Below are 15,842 nucleotides of genomic sequence, written 5' to 3' on the forward strand. Positions count from 1 at the left end.
TTTATATGAATTCATATGTACTATCAGGTTTTGCATTTGTGGGGTAATAGAATAGAATACAATGCTTTTTATTGTCACTGTACACATGCACAATGAGATACAGAGCATCTCCTTCTCAGTGCAGACATGTAGGAAAAGAAACCGTTTTGCAGCACTATATACATATGAACAGTATTAAATTAACTAGAAAGTGCATTTTCTGAAGAAACTGCAGTGTGAATGCTTGAATCTGAATGTATGCACTGAAATGAATTAATTACTGAATTTAAGTAAAAAATCTTGAATGAGATTAAAAAAAAAACCCGAATTTAACCTGAAAACAAAAGTGCTGAACTGCTAAAAGCTGAAGGTTACACAGAAGAAGAAGTTGGAAAAAAGCTGAAAATGTTTTAATTGTAAATTAGAAAACCCTAAGAAATGAGAAAAGAACATTTAGAGTCAGAAAACATCTGAAAGAATATTAAAAGGTCATATTCTTTGAATCACTGAATGACTAAAATGTGATCCCTCCACTTGGACCCACACAGTTTAAAAAGTTTACATCTCTGAGCTTTGAAAGACAAGATGTTGGAAAAAGAACAACGATGGCGACGTTTTGAGGGTAAAATGATGGCTTTAACACTGTGGACACAGCAGCAGTTGAAAGAGAAGTGTTTAAGATGAATCTTGGTACAGTGGCAGGCAGAGCTCGTTAAGCAGGCAGGTGTGAGCCTAGTTGCTATAGTGACCGCACCCAATGGCTCCATACACACGCACACAGACATGCACCTCACTTTTGCTGCTTAAAATGAACAGAAAAGTCAGGCCGAAACAAATCGCTCCCAAATGAAAAGTAAAAGTCGTATTGACAAAATTCTTTCACCGTGAGCGACAGCAATGTCTAGTCTACCTAATTCTCAGTTTTCATGCCTGTGGAGCTTATTATATGGACGTGGTGACAGTGTAAAAACACCATGCTCTTCTGATTTTCAAACGAACCTTCTGAGCCATTTTAACATTAGAGTCTATGGAAGAGTTGGAGGGAGGAGGCTGTGCATTGGTGACATTTATGAAAGAACCATAACACCTAGGACAATAGTAAACACATTGGATGAAAGAGGACAGCCATGGCTACGTTTTGAGGGTAAAATCATACCTGTAGAGCAAACGCTGCGGACACAGCAGCAGTTTTAAAAAAGATTTTAAGATTAATTTTTTTGCTCCTCTCACTCTAGCAGTTGAGCTGCCTCACTCTAGCCCCAACATTCCGTCCCATACACACCCATTATAAACTCTGAAACGGGTGAAAAAACATCATGAAACTTAAACTGGAACTGAAGAAAAAGTATAATAGATATTGAAAAGATAAATACAAGTTGAATAGTTGAATGTCTTGTCTTCGTTTTAAAGTTTGAATGGTGGCTCTATGTCAACGTATGTGGAAGTAGTAAGAGTTTAAAAATGAGTAAGTTGAATGAGGATTTGAAGGGTCTCCCCATTGAAATACATGGGAAATTTTGGGAAATTTTTGTTGAATAAAATTAAAAATATAAATGTTAAAAATGAGAAAAGTAGAAGCAGTCATGTCCAAAAGAATAGGAATCTAATGGTGTTTGAATGGTTTTTCTAAGTTGAACGGTTTTGAAGGAGATAGATTACAAAAAACGTACGGAATAGATAATAATAAAATAGAACTAGAAAGTGCATTTTCTGAAGAAACTGCAGTGTGAATGCTTGAATCTGAATGTATGCACTGAAATGAATTAATTGCTGAATTTTGAGTTAAAAATATTGAATGAGATAAAAAAAAACAAAAAAAAAAAGAATTTAACCTGAAAACAAAGGTGCTGAACTGCTAAAAGCTGAAGGTTGCACAGAAGAAGGAGTTGGAAAAAAAACTGAAAATGTTTTAAATGTAAATTAGAAAACCCTAAGAAATGAGAAAAGAACATTTAGAGTCAGAAAACATCTGAATGAATATTAAAAGGTCATATTCTTTGAATCACTGAATGACTCAAATGTGATCCCTCCACTTTGATCCACACAGTTTAAAAAGTTTAAATGCCTGAGCTTTGAAAGATACGGTGTTGGAAAGAGAACAATAATGGCGACAATTTGAGGGTAAAATGATGGCTGTAACACTGTGGACACAGCAGCAGTTGAAAGAGAAGTGCTTAAGATGAATCTTGGCACAGTGGCAGGCAGAGCTCGTTAAGCAGGCAGGTGTGAGCCTGGTTGCTATAGTGACCGCACCCAATGGCTCCATACACACGTACACAGACATGCGCCTCACTTTTGCTGCTTAAAATGAACAGAAAAGTCAGGCCGAAACAAATCGCTCCCAAATGAAAAGTAAAAGTCGTATTGACAAAATTCTTTCACCGTGAGCGACAGCAATGTCTAGTCTACCTAATTCTCAGTTTTCATGCCTGTGGAGCTTATTATATGGACGTGGTGACAGTGGAAAGACACCATGCTCTTCTGATTTTCAAACGAACCTTCTGAGCCATTTTAACATTAGAGTCTATGGAAGAGTTGGAGGGAGGAGGCTGTGCATTGGTGACATTTATGAAAGAACCATAACACCTAGTACAATAGTAAACACATTGGATGAAAGAGGACAGCCATGGCTACGTTTTGAGGGTAAAATCATACCTGTAGAGCAAACGCTGCGGACACAGCAGCAGTTTTAAAAAAGATTTTAAGATTAATTTTTTTGCTCCTCTCACTCTAGCAGTTGAGCTGCCTCACTCTAGCCCCAACATTCCGTCCCATACACACCCATTATAAACTCTGAAACGGGTGAAAAAACATCATGAAACTTAAACTGGAACTGAAGAAAAAGTATAAAAGATATTGAAAAGATAAATACAAGTTGAATAGTTGAATGTCTTGTCTTCGTTTTAAAGTTTGAATGGTGGCTCTATGTCAATGTATGTGGAAGTAGTAAGAGTTTAAAAATGAGTAAGTTGAATGAGGATTTGAAGGGTCTCCCCATTGAAATACATTATAAATTTTTGTTGAATAAAGTTGAATAAAATTAAAAATATAAATGTTAAAAATATGAAAAATAGAAGCAGTGTTGTCCAAAAGAATAGGAATCTAACGGTGTTTGAATGGTTTTTCTAAGTTGAACGGTTTTGAAGGAGTAGCCTTATAAAAAACGTACGGAAAAATAAAATATAATAATAATAATAACTAGAAAGTGCATTTTCTGAAGAAACTGCAGTGTGAATGCTTGAATCTGAATGTATGCATTGAAATGAAATAATTACTGAATTTAAGTTAAAAATTTTGAATGAGATTAAAAAAAAAACCCGAATTTAACCTGAAAACAAAAGTGCTGAACTGCTAAAAGCTGAAGGTTACACAGAAGAAGAAGTTGGAAAAAAGCTGAAAATGTTTTAATTGTAAATTAGAAAAACCTAAGAAATGAGAAAAGAACATTTAGAGTCAGAAAACATCTGAATGAATATTAAAAGGTCATATTCTTTGAATCACTGAATGACTCAAATGTGATCCCTCCACTTTGATCCACACAGTTTAAAAAGTTTAAATGCCTGAGCTTTGAAAGATACGGTGTTGGAAAGAGAACAATAATGGCGACAATTTGAGGGTAAAATGATGGCTGTAACACTGTGGACACAGCAGCAGTTGAAAGAGAAGTGCTTAAGATGAATCTTGGCACAGTGGCAGGCAGAGCTCGTTAAGCAGGCAGGTGTGAGCCTGGTTGCTATAGTGACCGCACCCAATGGCTCCATACACACGTACACAGACATGCGCCTCACTTTTGCTGCTTAAAATGAACAGAAAAGTCAGGCCGAAACAAATCGCTCCCAAATGAAAAGTAAAAGTCGTATTGACAAAATTCTTTCACCGTGAGCGACAGCAATGTCTAGTCTACCTAATTCTCAGTTTTCATGCCTGTGGAGCTTATTATATGGACGTGGTGACAGTGGAAAGACACCATGCTCTTCTGATTTTCAAACGAACCTTCTGAGCCATTTTAACATTAGAGTCTATGGAAGAGTTGGAGGGAGGAGGCTGTGCATTGGTGACATTTATGAAAGAACCATAACACCTAGTACAATAGTAAACACATTGGATGAAAGAGGACAGCCATGGCTACGTTTTGAGGGTAAAATCATACCTGTAGAGCAAACGCTGCGGACACAGCAGCAGTTTTAAAAAAGATTTTAAGATTAATTTTTTTGCTCCTCTCACTCTAGCAGTTGAGCTGCCTCACTCTAGCCCCAACATTCCGTCCCATACACACCCATTATAAACTCTGAAACGGGTGAAAAAACATCATGAAACTTAAACTGGAACTGAAGAAAAAGTATAAAAGATATTGAAAAGATAAATACAAGTTGAATAGTTGAATGTCTTGTCTTCGTTTTAAAGTTTGAATGGTGGCTCTATGTCAATGTATGTGGAAGTAGTAAGAGTTTAAAAATGAGTAAGTTGAATGAGGATTTGAAGGGTCTCCCCATTGAAATACATTATAAATTTTTGTTGAATAAAGTTGAATAAAATTAAAAATATAAATGTTAAAAATATGAAAAATAGAAGCAGTGTTGTCCAAAAGAATAGGAATCTAACGGTGTTTGAATGGTTTTTCTAAGTTGAACGGTTTTGAAGGAGTAGGCTTATAAAAAACGTACGGAAAAATAAAATATAATAATAATAATAATAATAAAGATTAGAATAACAATACTGTGAATGCTTTTCAAGCATTCACACTAATAATAAAGATTAGAATAACAATACTGTGAATGCTTTTCAAGCATTCACACTAACTAGAAAGTGCATTTTCTGAAGAAACTGCAGTGTGAATGCTTGAATCTGAATGTATGCACTGAAATGAATTAATTACTGAATTTAAGTTAAAAATCTTGAATGAGATAAAAAAAAAAAACCCGAATTTAACCTGAAAACAAAAGTGCTGAACTGCTAAAAGCTGAAGGTTACACAGAAGAAGAAGTTGGAAAAAAAGCTGAAAATGTTTTAATTGTAAATTAGAAAAACCTAAGAAATGAGAAAAGAACATTTAGAGTCAGAAAACATCTGAAAGAATATTAAAAGGTCATATTCTTTGAATCACTGAATGACTAAAATGTGATCCCTCCACTTGGACCCACACAGTTTAAAAAGTTTACATCTCTGAGCTTTGAAAGACAAGATGTTGGAAAAAGAACAACGATGGCAACGTTTTGAGGGTAAAATGATGGCTGTAACACTGTGGACACAGCAGCAGTTGAAAGAGAAGTGCTTAAGATGAATCTTGGCACAGTGGCAGGCAGAGCTCGTTAAGCAGGCAGGTGTGAGCCTGGTTGCTATAGTGACTGCACCCAACGGCTCCATACACACGTACACAGACATGCGCCTCACTTTTGCTGCTTAAAATGAACAGAAAAGTCAGGCCGAAACAAATCGCTCCCAAATGAAAAGTAAAAGTCGTATTGACAAAATTCTTTCACCGTGAGCGACAGCAATGTCTAGTCTACCTAATTCTCAGTTTTCATGCCTGTGGAGCTTATTATATGGACGTGGTGACAGTGGAAAGACACCATGCTCTTCTGATTTTCAAACGAACCTTCTGAGCCATTTTAACATTAGAGTCTATGGAAGAGTTGGAGGGAGGAGGCTGTGCATTGGTGACATTTATGAAAGAACCATAACACCTAGGACAATAGTAAACACATTGGATGAAAGAGGACAGCCATGGCTACGTTTTGAGGGTAAAATGGCGGCTGTAGAGCAAACGCTGTGGACACAGCAGCAGTTTTAAAAAAGATTTTAAGATGAATTTTTTTGCTCCTCTCACTCTAGCAGTTGAGCTGTCTCACTCTAGCCCCAACATTCCGTCCCATACACACCCATTATAAACTCTGAAACGGGTGAAAAAACATCATGAAACTTAAACTGGAACTGAAGAAAAAGTATAATAGATATTGAAAAGATAAATGCAAGTTGAATAGTTGAATGTCTTGTCTTCGTTTTAAAGTTTGAATGGTGGCTCTATGTCAATGTATGTGGAAGTAGTAAGAGTTTAAAAATGAGTAAGTTGAATGAGGATTTGAAGGGTCTCCCCATTGAAATACATTATAAATTTTTGTTGAATAAAGTTGAATAAAATTAAAAATATAAATGTTAAAAATATGAAAAATGGAAGCAGTGTTGTCCAAAAGAATAGGAATCTAACGGTGTTGGAATGGTTTTTCTAAGTTGAACGGTTTTGAAGGAGTAGGATTACAAAAAACGTACGGAATACAGAATAAAATATAATAATAATAATAAAGATTACAACAACAATACTGTGAATGCTTTTCAAGCATTCACACTAACTAGAAAGTGCATTTTCTGAAGAAACTGCAGTGTGAATGCTTGAATCTGAATGTATGCACTGAAATGAATTAATTGCTGAATTTTGAGTTAAAAATATTGAATGAGATTAAAAAAAACCAAAAAAAACCCGAATTTAACCTGAAAACAAAGGTGCTGAACTGCTAAAAGCTGAAGGTTACACAGAAGAAGGAGTTGGAAAAAAACTGAAAATGTTTTAAATGTAAATTAGAAAACCCTAAGAAATGAGAAAAGAACATTTAGAGTCAGAAAACATCTGAATGAATATTAAAAGGTCATATTCTTTGAATCACTGAATGACTCAAATGTGATCCCTCCACTTTGATCCACACAGTTTAAAAAGTTTAAATGCCTGAGCTTTGAAAGATACGGTGTTGGAAAGAGAACAATAATGGCGACAATTTGAGGGTAAAATGATGGCTGTAACACTGTGGACACAGCAGCAGTTGAAAGAGAAGTGCTTAAGATGAATCTTGGTACAGTGGCAGGCAGAGCTCGTTAAGCAGGCAGGTGTGAGCCTGGTTGCTATAGTGACCGCACCCAAAGGCTCCATACACACGTACACAGACATGCGCCTCACTTTTGCTGCTTAAAATGAACAGAAAAGTCAGGCCGAAACAAATCGTTCCCAAATGAAAAGTAAAAGTCGCATTGAAAAAATTCTTTCACCGTGAGCGACAGCAGCTTCTAGTCTACTGAATTCTCAGTTTTCATGCCTGTGGAGTTTATTATATGGACGTGGTGACAGTGGAAAGACACCATGCTCTTCTGATTTTCAAACGAACCTTCTGAGCCATTTTAACATTAGAGTCTATGGAAGAGTTGGAGGGAGGAGGCTGTGCATTGGTGACATTTATGAAAGAACCATAACACCTAGTACAATAGTAAACACATTGGATGAAAGAGGACAGCCATGGCTACGTTTTGAGGGTAAAATCATACCTGTAGAGCAAACGCTGCGGACACAGCAGCAGTTTTAAAAAATATTTTAAGATTAATTTTTTTGCTCCTCTCACTCTAGCAGTTGAGCTGTCTCACTCTACCCCCAACATTCCGTCCCATACACACCCATTATAAATTTTGAAACGGGTGAAAAAACATCATGAAACTTAAACTGGAACTGAAGAAAAAGTATAATAGATATTGAAAAGATAAATACAAGTTGAATAGTTGAATGTCTTGTCTTCGTTTTAAAGTTTGAATGGTGGCTCTATGTCAATGTATGTGGAAGTAGTAAGAGTTTAAAAATGAGTAAGTTGAATGAGAATTTGAAGGGTCTCCCCATTGAAATACATGGGAAATTTTTGTTGAATAAAGTTGAATAAAATTAAAAATATAAATGTTAAAAATGAGAAAAGTAGAAGCAGTCATGTCCAAAAGAATAGGAATCTAATGATGTTTGAATGGTTTTTCTAAGTTGAACGGTTTTGAAGGAGTTAGATGCCAAAAAACGTACGGAATATATAATAATAAAGATTCGAAGAACAATACTGTGAATGCTTTTCAAGCATTCACACTAATAATAACTAGAAAGTGCATTTTCTGAAGAAACTGCAGTGTGAATGCTTGAATCTGAATGTATGCACTGAAATGAATTAATTGCTGAATTTTGAGTTAAAAATATTGAATGAGATTAAAAAAAAAACAAAAAAAAAACACGAATTTAACCTGAAAACAAAGGTGCTGAACTGCTAAAAGCTGAAGGTTACACAGAAGAAGGAGTTGGAAAAAAACTGAAAATGTTTTAAATGTAAATTAGAAAACCCTAAGAAATGAGAAAAGAAAAAGAAGTCAGAAAACATCTGAATGAATATTAAAAGGTCATATTCTTTGAATCACTGAATGACTAAAATGTGATCCCTCCACTTGGACCCACACAGTTTAAAAAGTTTACATCTCTGAGCTTTGAAAGACAAGATGTTGGAAAAAGAACAACGATGGCGACGTTTTGAGGGTAAAATGATGGCTTTAACACTGTGGACACAGCAGCAGTTGAAAGAGAAGTGTTTAAGATGAATCTTGGCAGAGAGAGAGAGAGAGCTCGTTAAGCAGGCAGGTGTGAGCCTGGTTGCTATAGTGACCGCACCCAAGGGCTCCATACACACGTACACAGACATGCGCCTCACTTTTGCTGCTTAAAATGAACAGAAAAGTCAGGCCGAAACAAATCTTTCCCATATGAAAAGTACAAGTCGTATTGACAAAATTCTTTCACCGTGAGCGACAGCAATGTCTAGTCTACTGAATTCTCAGTTTTCATGCCTGTGGAGTTTATTGTATGGACGTGGTGACAGTGGAAAGACACCATGCTCTTCTGATTTTCAAAAGAACCTTCTGAGCCATTTTAACATTAGAGTCTATGGAAGAGTTGGAGGGAGGAGGCTGTGCATTGGTGACATTTATGAAAGAACCATAACACCTAGGACAATAGTAAACACATTGGATGAAAGAGGACAGCGATGGCTACGTTTTGAGGGTAAAATGGTGGCTGTAGAGCAAACGCTGTGGACACAGCAGCAGTTTTAAAAAAGATTTTAAGATTAATTTTTTTGCTCCTGTCACTCTAGCAGTTGAGCTCTCTCACTCTAGCCCCAACATTCCGTCCCATACACACCCATTATAAACTCTGAAACGGGTGAAAAAACATCATGAAACTTAAACTGGAACTGAAGAAAAAGTATAATAGATATTGAAAAGATAAATACAAGTTGAATAGTTGAATGTCTTGTCTTCGTTTTAAAGTTTGAATGGTGGCTCTATGTCAATGTATGTGGAAGTAGTAAGAGTTTAAAAATGAGTAAGTTGAATGAGAATTTGAAGGGTCTCCCCATTGAAATACATTATAAATTTTTGTTGAATAAAGTTGAATAAAATTAAAAATATAAATGTTAAAAATATGAAAAATAGAAGCAGTGTTGTCCAAAAGAATAGGAATCTAACGGTGTTTGAATGGTTTTTCTAAGTTGAACGGTTTTGAAGGAGTAGGCTTTCAAAAAACGTACGGAATAGATAATAATAATAAAAAAATGGAATAATAATAAAGATTAGAAGAACAATACTGTGAATGCTTTTCAAGCATTCACACTAACTAGAAAGTGCATTTTCTGAAGAAACTGCAGTGTGAATGCTTGAATCTGAATGTATGCATTGAAATGAAATAATTACTGAATTTAAGTTAAAAATTTTGAATGAGATAAAAAAAAAACAACCCGAATTTAACCTGAAAACAAAAGTGCTGAACTGCTAAAAGCTGAAGGTTACACAGAAGAAGAAGTTGGAAAAAAGCTGAAAATGTTTTAATTGTAAATTAGAAAAACCTAAGAAATGAGAAAAGAACATTTAGAGTCAGAAAACATCTGAAAGAATATTAAAAGGTCATATTCTTTGAATCACTGAATGACTAAAATGTGATCCCTCCACTTGGATCCACACAGTTTAAAAAGTTTAAATGTCTGAGCTTTGAAAGACAAGATGTTGGAAAGAGAACAACGATGGCGACGTTTTGAGGGTAAAATGATGGCTTTAACACTGTGGACACAGCAGCAGTTGAAAGAGAAGTGTTTAAGATGAATCTTGGCAGAGTGAGAGAGAGCTCGTTAAGCAGGCAGGTGTGAGCCTGGTTGCTATAGTGACCGCACCCAATGGCTCCATACACACGTACACAGACATGCGCCTCACTTTTGCTGCTTAAAATGAACAGAAAAGTCAGGCCGAAACAAATCGTTCCCAAATGAAAAGTAAAAGTCGTACTGACAAAATTCTTTCACCGTGAGCGACAGCCATGTCTAGTCTACCAAATTCTCAGTTTTCATGCCTGTGGAGTTTATTATATGGACGTGGTGACAGTGTAAAGACACCATGCTCTTCTGATTTTCAAACGAACCTTCTGAGCCATTTTAACATTAGAGTCTATGGAAGAGTTGGAGGGAGGAGGCTGTGCATTGGTGACATTTATGAAAGAACCGTAACACCTAGGACAATAGTAAACACATTGGATGAAAGAGGACAGCCATGGCTACGTTTTGAGGGTAAAATCATACCTGTAGAGCAAACGCTGCGGACACAGCAGCAGTTTTAAAAAAGATTTTAAGATTAATTTTTTTGCTCCTCTCACTCTAGCAGTTGAGCTGTCTCACTCTAGCCCCAACATTCCGTCCCATACACACCAATTATAAATTTTGAAACGGGTGAAAAAACATCATGAAACTTAAACTGGAACTGAAGAAAAAGTATAATAGATATTGAAAAGATAAATACAAGTTGAATAGTTGAATGTCTTGTCTTCGTTTTAAAGTTTGAATGGTGGCTCTATGTGAACGTATGTTGAAGTAGTAAGAGTTTAAAAATGAGTAAGTTGAATGAGAATTTGAAGGGTCTCCCCATTGAAATACATGGGAAATTTTGGGAAATTTTTGTTGAATAAAGTTGAATAAAATTAAAAATATAAATGTTAAAAATGAGAAAAATAGAAGCAGTCATGTCCAAAAGAAGAGGAATCTAATGGTGTTTGAATGGTTTTTCTAAGTTGAACGGTTTTGAAGGAGTAGGAGTACAAAAAACGTACGGAATACAGAATAAAATAGAATAAAGATTAGAAGAACAATACTGTGAATGCTTTTCAAGCATTCACACTAACTAGAAAAATTTGCATTTCCTGCGAAAATGCAGTGTGGATGCTTAAAGCTGAAGCTGTATGCAAAAAGTAGCTGAAAAAGCTGAAAAGTTGCAGAAATTGTAAAAACTTTGCAGAAGCAAAAGAAGTTTGCTAAAATGGAATAACTTAGCAGAACTGCAATATCTTAGAGGAAACATAATACTTGGCAGAAATACAATAGCATAGCAGAATTCAGCAGAAATATTGTAACTTACCAGAAACATGATAACTTCTCAAAAATACAAGAATTTAGGAGAAATAGTATAAGATAACAGAAAGAATATATTTAGCCAAAAATACTTAAACATTACAGAAACACTATGATTTAGAAAAATAGTACAACAGAGCAGAAATATTGTGATTTACCAGAGACACTGTGATGAACTATGAATATTGTAATTTTAAATTGAGACTATGTTTTAGCACAAATATTATAATTTGGCAGAAATACTATAATTTAGCAGAAATACTATATTAAGCACAAATCCTATAAAAAGCAGAAATGGTATGATTAAGCACAAATACTACATTTAGTAGAAATACTTTGTTTTAGCACAAATCCCATAAAAAGCAGAAATACTGTACTATGATTTAGTAGAAAAACTATAATTAATCAGAAATACTAAATTTAGCAGAAATACTATATTAAGCACAAATACTATGAAAAGCAAAAATAGTATGATTAAGCATAAATACTACATTTAGCAGAAATACTATATTAAGCACAAATCCTATAAAAGCAGAAATACTATATTAAGCACAAATCTTATAAAATAGCAGAAATAGTGTGATTTAGCACAATAGTAATAAGTTAAACAGAAAAATTGGAAAAGCAAAATGGACAGCTGAAAAAATGCTGAACATGCTGAGGGTCCCTCAAATATACTTGTTAAATGACAAAAATCTGCAAAAAAATTTATTACAGCCACACAATCACAAATATGTACACATGAGGAAACACACATGCACAGAGAGACCCACACACAAGATCCAATTCAGTCAACCAGTCTAAATATATTGAATTTAAATCTTAGAATGAGATCATCCCATTAAAAGCCTCTCTCTCTCTCTCTCTCTCTCTCTCTCTCTCTCTGTCACACACACACACACACACACACACACACACACACACACACACACACACACACACACAGGGAGAGAGAAGTAAGTTTCTAGGTCAGCCTGGGAGCTGGTGAATTTGAATCCACCAATCAGAGAGGCTGTGCACTTTTCCCCACCAAAACAGGTGCATCTGTTTACACACGCAGCAGCACAGAGAGGCACAGGATTTTTGCAGTCTATTTCTCATAGTGACGACTCCCCTCAAACAAATGACCGTAATTTCCTAACCGTAGGGGCTAGAACGGTCATTCTTACACCGTTTTGTTCAGAAGAGATGGGGGAATCTTCAAGTGTTGACAATTTAATATTAAAATATGAATTTTTAGAGATATATGACATGGATGACTTGTTGACTTAGAAGCCACGAATTCCCCAATATGCAAATTTGAATGCCTGAGACCACATATGTGATTGGCTGGCTGGGAAGCCGTGCAGGCCCTGATTTGTGGATTTGAATTCCTCAGCCCTCAGATATGATTGGCTGGCTTAGAAGCCACGAAGGCCCCAATATGCAAATTTGAATGCCTCAGGACACTTATTTGATTGGCTGGGAAACTGTGCAGGTCCTGATTTGAAAATTTGAATGTCTCAGTCCTCACAGAGGATTGGCTGCCTGGGGACCTGGCAGAAATATATAGAAATACTATTATTAAGCATAAATACTACATTTAGTAGAAATACTATGTTTTAGCACAAATATTATAAAAAGAAGAAAAACTATAATTTAGCAGAAATACTATATTAAGCACAAATCCTATAAAAAGCAGAAATACTATAATTTAGCAGAAATACTATGTTAGGCACAAATCCTATAAAAAGCAGAAATACTATAATTTAGCAGAAATACTATATTAGGCATAAATCCTATGAAAAGCAGAAATAGTATGATTTAGCAGAAATATTGTATTTAGCACAAGTACCGAAAAGTACCAGAAATACTATGATTTAGCAGAATAGTAATAACTTATTGAAACACAAATGCACAGAGGGACACACAAACACAGGCTCTAATCCAGTCAACCAGTCTAACTATGTTCAATTTAAATCCTACAATGACATGCTGTCAAATAAGGGCAGGGTCCTCTCTCTCCCACTAAACACACACACACACACACACACACACACACACACACACACACACACACAGGGAGAGAGGACTAAGTTTATAGGTCAGCCTGGGAGCTGCTGAATTTGAATCCACCAATCAGAGAGGCTGTTTACGTTTTCCCGCCAAAACAGGTGCATCTTTTTACACACGCAGCACAGAGACATAGACCTGCTTCTTTCAGTTTATTTCACATAGTGAGGATTCCCCTCAAACAAATGACCATAATTTCCTAACCATAGGGGCTAGAGCGGTCATTCTTACACCGTTTTGTTCAGAAGAGATGGGGGAATCTTCAAGTGTTGACAATTTATCATTAAAATATGAATTTTTAGAGATATATGACATGGATGACTTGTTGACTTAGAAGCCACGAATTCCCCAATATGCAAATTTGAATACCTGGAGCCCACATACATGATTGGCTGGCTGGGAAGCTGTGCAGGCCCTGATTTGTGGATTTGAATTCCTCAGCCCTCAGATATGATTGGCTGGCTTAGAAGCCATGAAGGCCCCAATATGCAAATTTGAATGCCTCAGGACACATATATGATTGGCTGGGAAGCCGTGCAGGCCCTGATTTGAAAATTTGAATTTCTCAGTCCTCACAGAGGATTGGCTGCCTGGGGACCTGGCAGAAATATATAGAAATACTATGATTAAGCATAAATACTACATTTAGTAGAAATACTATGTTTTAGCACAAATACTATAAAAAGCAGAAATACTATAATTTAGCAGAAATACTATATTAAGCACAAATCCTATAAAAAGCAGAAATAGGATGATTAAGCATAAACACTACATTTAGTAGAAATACTATGTTTGAGCAAAAATCCTATAAAAAGCAGAAATACTATATTAGGCAAAAATCCCATAAAAAGCAGAAATAGCATGATTAAGCATAAATACTACATTTAGTAGAAATACTATGTTTTAGCACAAATAGTATAAAAAGCAGAAATACTATAATTTAGCAGAAATACTATATTAAGCACAAATCCTATAAAAAGCAGAAATAGGATGATTAAGCATAAACACTACATTTAGTAGAAATACTATGTTTGAGCAAAAATCCTATAAAAAGCAGAAATACTATATTAGGCACAAATCCTATAAAAAGCAGAAATAGCATGATTAAGCATAAATACTACATTTAGTAGAAATACTATGTTTTAGCACAAATAGTATAAAAAGCAGAAATATTGTAATTTAGCAGAAATACTATATTAGGCACAAATCTTATAAAATAGCAGAAATAGTATTATTTAGCACAATAGTAATAAGTTAAACAGAAAAATTGGAAAAGCAAAATGGATAGCTGAAAAAATGCTGAACATGCTGAGGGTCCCTCAAATATACTTGTTAAATGAAAAAATCAGCAAAAAAATGCACAGGGAGAGAGAAGTAAGTTTCTAGGTCAGCCTGGGAGCTGCTGAATTTGAATCCACCAATCAGAGAGCCTGTGTACTTTTTCCCGCCAAAACAGGTGCATCTTTTTACACACGCAGCAGAGAGAGGCACAGGATTATTGCAGCCTATTTCTCATAGTGAGGACTCCCCTCAAACAAATGACCATAATTTCTAAACCGTAGGGGCTAGAGCGGTCATTCTTACACCGTTTTGTTCAGAAGAGATGGGGGAATCTTCCAGTGTTAACAATTTATCATTAAAATGTGAATTTTTAGAGATATACGACATGGATGACTTGTTGACTTAGAAGCCACGAATTCCCCCAATATGCAAATTTGAATGCCTGAGGCCACATATATGATTGGCTGGCTTGGAAGCCGTGCAGGCCCCAATATGCAAATTTGAATGCCTCAGGACACATATATGATTGGCTGGGAAACCGTGCAGGCCCTGATTTGAAAATTTGAATGTCTAAGTCCTCACAGAGGATTGGCTGCCTGGGGACCTGGCAGAAATATATAGAAATACTATGATTAAGCATAAATACTACATTTAGTAGAAATACTATGTTTTAGCACAAATACTATAAAAAGCAGAAATACTATAATTTAGCAGAAATACTATATTAAGCACAAATCCTATAAAAAGCAGAAATACTATATTAAGCACAAATTCTATAAAAAGCAGAAATACTATATTAAGCACAAATCTTGTAAAATAGCAGAAACAGTATGATTTACCACAATAGTAATAAGTTAAACAGAAAAATTGGAAAAGCAAAATGGACAGCTGAAAAAATGCTGAACATGCTGAGGGTCCCTCAAATATACTTGTTAAATGAAAAAATCAGCAAAAAAATGCACAGGGAGAGAGAAGTAAGTTTCTAGGTCAGCCTGGGAGCTGCTGAATTTGAATCCACCAATCAGAGAGCTTGTGTACTTTTTCCCGCCAAAACAGGTGCATCTTTTTACACACGCAGCAGAGAGAGGCACAGGATTATTGCAGCCTATTTCTCATAGTGAGGACTCGCCTCAAACAAATGACCATAATTTCTAAACCGTAGGGGCTAGAGCGGTCATTCTTACACCGTTTTGTTCAGAAGAGATGGGGGAATCTTCCAGTGTTTACAATTTATCATTAAAATATGAATTATTAAAGATATTTGACTTCTAATGCACCATAACTGAGTAGAGCGAAGCAAAA

General features: G+C 35.6%; 1 protein-coding gene across 1 annotated transcript in view; it reads left to right on the forward strand.

The window, feature by feature from the left end:
- LOC146709718 (inter-alpha-trypsin inhibitor heavy chain H3-like) overlaps positions 1 to 15,842 on the forward strand; it is a 65,981-nt gene that overhangs the window by 19,966 nt on the left and 30,173 nt on the right. The gene's annotated exons all lie outside the window — the stretch shown is intronic.

This window comes from Copadichromis virginalis, linkage group LG5 (assembly GCF_057382275.1).
Source record: "Copadichromis virginalis isolate Kocher_CV1m ecotype Utaka linkage group LG5, C_Virginalis_male_GT1.1, whole genome shotgun sequence".
Classification (NCBI taxonomy): Eukaryota; Metazoa; Chordata; class Actinopteri; order Cichliformes; family Cichlidae; genus Copadichromis; species Copadichromis virginalis.